The sequence below is a fragment of the Zeugodacus cucurbitae genome, chromosome X (genome assembly GCF_028554725.1).
Source record: "Zeugodacus cucurbitae isolate PBARC_wt_2022May chromosome X, idZeuCucr1.2, whole genome shotgun sequence".
Classification (NCBI taxonomy): Eukaryota; Metazoa; Arthropoda; class Insecta; order Diptera; family Tephritidae; genus Zeugodacus; species Zeugodacus cucurbitae.
The window spans coordinates 1,628,753-1,634,442 of NC_071672.1; the positions used below are offsets into that span (position 1 = coordinate 1,628,753).

General features: G+C 28.3%; 1 pseudogene; it reads right to left on the reverse strand.

Annotated features, from left to right (window-relative positions):
- Nucleotides 1–658: 658 nt before the first annotated feature.
- LOC128923241 (5.8S ribosomal RNA) lies at nucleotides 659–811 on the reverse strand (annotated as a pseudogene).
- Nucleotides 812–5,690: the final 4,879 nt, after the last annotated feature.

The following is a 5,690-nucleotide window of genomic DNA, read 5'->3' on the forward strand; positions in this document are numbered from 1 at the left end:
ACTTGGTCTAAGACCGGAAGTCGTGAGCTGCTTGAGCCACATGTAAAAGAATCGTTCCTGGCCACTCCCAAGTGAATGACAGTCAGAAACTTTCCTCACTTACGTGAACTTCTACATATGACTCCATCCTCCTCCCCTCATTAATATGCTTAAATTCAGGGGGTAGTCCCATATGAGTTGAGGTTGTATAAAAATATTTATATTTATTTTATATTTTAGCTTTTTGCTATTTTAAAGAAACATACATAATTATTTCTTAACACCAATAAATTTCTTAATAATAAATATTCAATCTTTTCATCCCGCGTACTACTTAATTATAACAACAATATTATTTTCTTGCTTTTTTACATTTAAGGCAATCCTAGAATAAAATAATATTTTATGCTAGACGTTCCTCTAAATTTATATATTATTTGAAATAATATTGAAATTTTATTGTGTTTGGGAATACTAAGATTCTTACTTATTATAAAATTTCGTTCAAATATGAGGTGTTCAAGAATATATTTTCTATATTTCTTTTTATGCTATTAATATTATGGATTGAAAAATACAATCCAGTAATATACCATGTGCTTAAATTCTTTTAATTGACTAAAAGAATAAGCAACTAATTTAGCATAGTCTTACAACCCTCAACGATATGTAGTCCAAGCAGCACTTTAAAATTAATTAAAGTACATAACAGCATGGACTGCAATATGCGTTCAAAATGTCGATGTTCATGTGTCCTGCAGTTCACACGATGACGCACAGTTAGCTGCGCTCTTCATCGACCCATGAGCCGAGTGATCCACCGCTTAGAGTGATAATTTTTTGTTTATTTTAATTTAACGTCAAGAGTTTTTAATTTATTGAAAGAATAACAATTATATTACATTTCGTTTTCGTATATTATATAAATTATTTTAAAACATCTTTCAATAAATTGTAATTTTCAACCCAAACATTTACAAGTTGCGCATGTCTTAGTCCAACACAGTAATTCCTTAACAGTAATTCCTTTTTTATTACATTTTATTTAATTTCTATAAATTTTTAAGGAATTACACACGTTAATGAGAACAAATTAACTTATCACTTATATTATTTTCATAAATAATAAGTACAACTATATATGTTTAAAGGTTTGTTGCGTTCAAATACAATGTATGCGATATAATTTTCATTATACTACAATACAAGGAGTAAAAAAAAAGAAAAAAAAGAAAAACATTCAAATAAATGAATGAAAAGAAAAAAAAAGAAAATAATTTTTCTTTTTTATTCTTTTTTTGTTTGTTTGTTTGTTTGTTTGTTTTTTTATAATATTTACGGATAGGAACACAATAATGATCCTTCCGCAGGTTCACCTACGGAAACCTTGTTACGACTTTTACTTCCTCTAAATAATCAAGTTCTTTCAACTTTTGCGAAACAACCGTGAAACACAAGGCGTCACAGTGATCACGTCCGGAGACCTCACTAAATAATTCAATCGGTAGTAGCGACGGGCGGTGTGTACAAAGGGCAGGGACGTAATCAATGCGAGTTAATGACTCACACTTACTGGGAATTCCAAGTTCATGTGAACAGTTTCAGTTCACAATCCCAAGCATGAAAGTGGTTCAGCGGTTTACCCGGACCTCTCGGTCTAGGAAATACACGTTGATACTTTCATTGTAGCGCGCGTGCAGCCCAGGACATCTAAGGGCATCACAGACCTGTTATTGCTCAATCTCGTTACTGCTAGACGCAATTTGTTCATTTAAGAAGCTAGTTTCCTTATAATGGGACAAACCAACAGGTACGGCTCCACTTATATAAACACATTCAAACACTTGCACATTCAAGATGAACTCTTGAATGAAGGCTATATAAGCTTCAACACCATAATCCTGAAAGCATCTATTTAATATATTTGAGTCTCGTTCGTTATCGAAATTAACCAGACAAATCACTCCACGAACTAAGAACGGCCATGCACCACCACCAATAGATTCGAGAAAGAGCTAAAAATCTGTCTTCCACGCTTATGTTCGGACCTGGTAAGTTTTCCCGTGTTGAGTCAAATTAAGCCGCAGGCTCCACTCCTGGTGGTGCCTTCCGTCAATTCCTTTAAGTTTCAGCTTCGCAACCATACTTCCCCCGGAGCCCAAAAGCTTTGGTTTCCCGGGAAGCGACTGAGAGAGCCATAGTAGTAGCTACACCCAATTGCTAGCTGGCATCGTTTATGGTTAGAACTAGGGCGGTATCTGATCGCCTTCGAACCTCTAACTTTCGTTAATTACTGAATGATTAATGAAAACATCTTTGGCAAATGCTTTCGCTTAAGTTAGTCTTACGACGGTCCAAGAATTTCACCTCTCGCGTAATACTAATGCCCCCAAACTGCTTCTATTAATCATTACCTCTTGATCTAAAAACCAATGAAAGTAGAACAAAGGTCTTATTTCATTATTCCATGCACAAAATATTCAGTCATTTGGAGCCTGCTTTAAGCTCTCTAATTTGTTCAAAGTAATTGTACCGGCCCACTACAACACTCGATGAAGAGCACTGAAGCAGGTTTAAAAAATACATTGTATTAATTACATATAAGAACTCCACCGGTAATACGCTTGCATACATAAGGTAATGTACATACCACAATTATAGCTGTACTACCCGTATAAAGCACAAATTCAACTACGAACGTTTTAACCGCAACAACTTTAATATACGCTATTGGAGCTGGAATTACCGCGGCTGCTTTCACCAGACTTGCCCTCCAATAGGTCCTTGTTAAAGGATTTAAAGTGTACTCATTCCAATTACAGGGCCTCGGATATGAGTCCTGTATTGTTATTTTTCGTCACTACTTCCCCGAACTGGGAGTGGGTAATTTACGCGCCTGCTGCCTTCCTTACCCGTTGCAACCATGGTAGTCCTAGATACTACCATCAAAAGTTGATAGGACAGACATTTGAAAGATCTGTCGTCGGTACGTGACCATACCATCTGCAAGTTATCTAGAGTTCAACCAATATAACGATCTTACGATCGCTTGGTTTTAGCCTAATAAAAGCACACGTTCCAAAAGGTCCGTGTTTATTTTGCATGTATTAGCTCTAGAATTACCACAGTTATCCAAGTAACTGTTAACGATCTATGGAACCATAACTGATATAATGAGCCTTTTGCGGTTTCACTTTTAATTTGTTTGTTCTTAGACATGCATGGCTTAATCTTTGATTTTTTATTTTTTATACTATATAAATTTTTATAATGATATTTTCAATATTTAAAAATTAAGTACACGACATATACAAAATGCAAAGAAGAACGAAATCGCGACAATAAATAATTATGAAATTTCTTTTACTACGATTGAATTAAAAAATTCACTTCATTTCATTTAATTTCATATTATTGTATTATTTATTGCGGTCTTATTCGGACTTTGAGATTGTATCTTATCGTGAGAAAGAATTTTCGTTCTCTATACATATATAATATAATTATTAATGTAAGGACGATGTTTCTTCTTGTATTTGTTAAACTTTCAAATAATATCATTTTTTATACATTTTACTTTATTTCAATGCATATAGTGTATATATCTTTTTTTAAGAGTATATACGTTTTTCTTTTGATTTGAAATTAATAATTTCAAATTCAATTATTTTTCATTTTATTTCATATATGATATGAAAGTATTCGAGCGTAATAATATAAATATTTAACTTTATTGAATTTTATTCTTTACCCACATATATTTTATGTGAATAGAAGAACAAACCCCAAAAAAAGTTAAATTAAAAAAAAAACGACTACATTATGTTAGGTATAGAAGAATAATCTCAATTAATAACATTTCACTATTAACAAAATTATTTCTATTTAAACCAACTGTAGCAAACCAGGAATAAATTTTTTTGCTCTCATTTATATATTACACTTAAATACTTTTATATTTATATGAAAAAAAATTTCATATAAGTACTAAGTATGCAATTTCATACAAGTATTAAAATTTTCATACAAGTACTAATATCAAAGTTTCATACAACATATATGTTTTCTGCCACGTACACCTCACCAACCCGAAATCGTATGGAAAAAATCTTTTTAACCATATAAAAGAGTTAAATTCATATATACACAAGTAATTTATATCATTTTCTACCAGCATTATGCTTATAAGAAATATTACAACATCAAAAATAGCTTAACATTTATTTTTTTTTTTTAATTTTTTGTACTTATATGAAAATTATTTAGTTGTATGAATTCATACACTTAGTACTTATATGAAAATTAATTACTTGTATGAATTCATAAACTTAGTACTTATATGAAAATTAATTACTTGTAGGAATTCATAAACTTAGTATCTATACGAAAATTATGTAGTATTTATATGAAAATTAATTAGTATTTATATGAAAATTAATTAGTACTTATATGAAAATTATTTACTTGTATGAATTCATAAACTTAGTATCTATATGAAAATTATTTAGTATTTATATGAAAATTATTTAGTATTTATATGAAAATTAATTAGTACTTATATGAAAATTATTTAGTTGTATGAATTCATACACTTAGTACTTATATGAAAATTAATTACTTGTAGGAATTCATAAACTTAGTATCTATACGAAAATTATGTAGTATTTATATGAAAATTAATTAGTATTTATATGAAAATTAATTAGTAATTATATGAAAATTAATTACTTGTATGAATTCATACAATTAGTATTTATATGAAAATTAATTAGTACTTTTATGAAAATTATTTACTTGTATGAATTCATAAACTTAGTATCTATATGAAAATTATTTAGTATTTATATGAAAATTATTTAGTATTTATATGAAAATTTTTTACTTGTATGAATTCATAAACTTAGTACTTATAGGAAAATTATTTAGTATCTATATGAAAATAATTTAGTATTTATATGAAAATTATTTACTTGCATGAATTCATACAATTAGTAATTATATGCAATTTTTTTACTTGTATGAATTCATAAATTTAGTATCTATATGAAAATTATTTAGTATTTATATGAACATTTTTTACTTGTACGAATTCATAAACTTAGTACCTATATGAAAATTATTTAGTATTTATATGAAAATTATTTACTTGCATGAATTCATACAATTAGTATTTATATGAAAATTTTTTACTTGTATGAATTCATAAACTTAGTACCTATATGAAAATTATTTAGTATTTATATGAAAATTATTTACTTGCATGAATTCATACAATTAGTTTTTATATGAAAATTTTTTACTTGTATGAATTCATAAACTTAGTACCTATATGAAAATTATTTAGTATCTATATGAAAATTATTTAGTATTTCTATGAAAATTATTTACTTGCATGAATTCATACAATTAGTATTTATATGAAAATTTTTTACTTGTATGAATTCATAAACTTAGTATCTATATGAAAATTATTTAGTATTTATATAAAAATTTTTTACTTGTATGAATTCATAAACTTAGTATCTATGTATATGAAAATTATTTAGTATTTATATGAAATTTTTTTCTTCTTCTTCTTCTTAACTGGCGTAGAAAACGCTAACGCGGTTATAGCCGAGTCCACAACAGTTTTTTTTTTTTCATATAATTCTTTATTTATTGAATCTGCTCTTTGGAGCCTAACAATAAGTTATAAAATCTTAATTCTAATT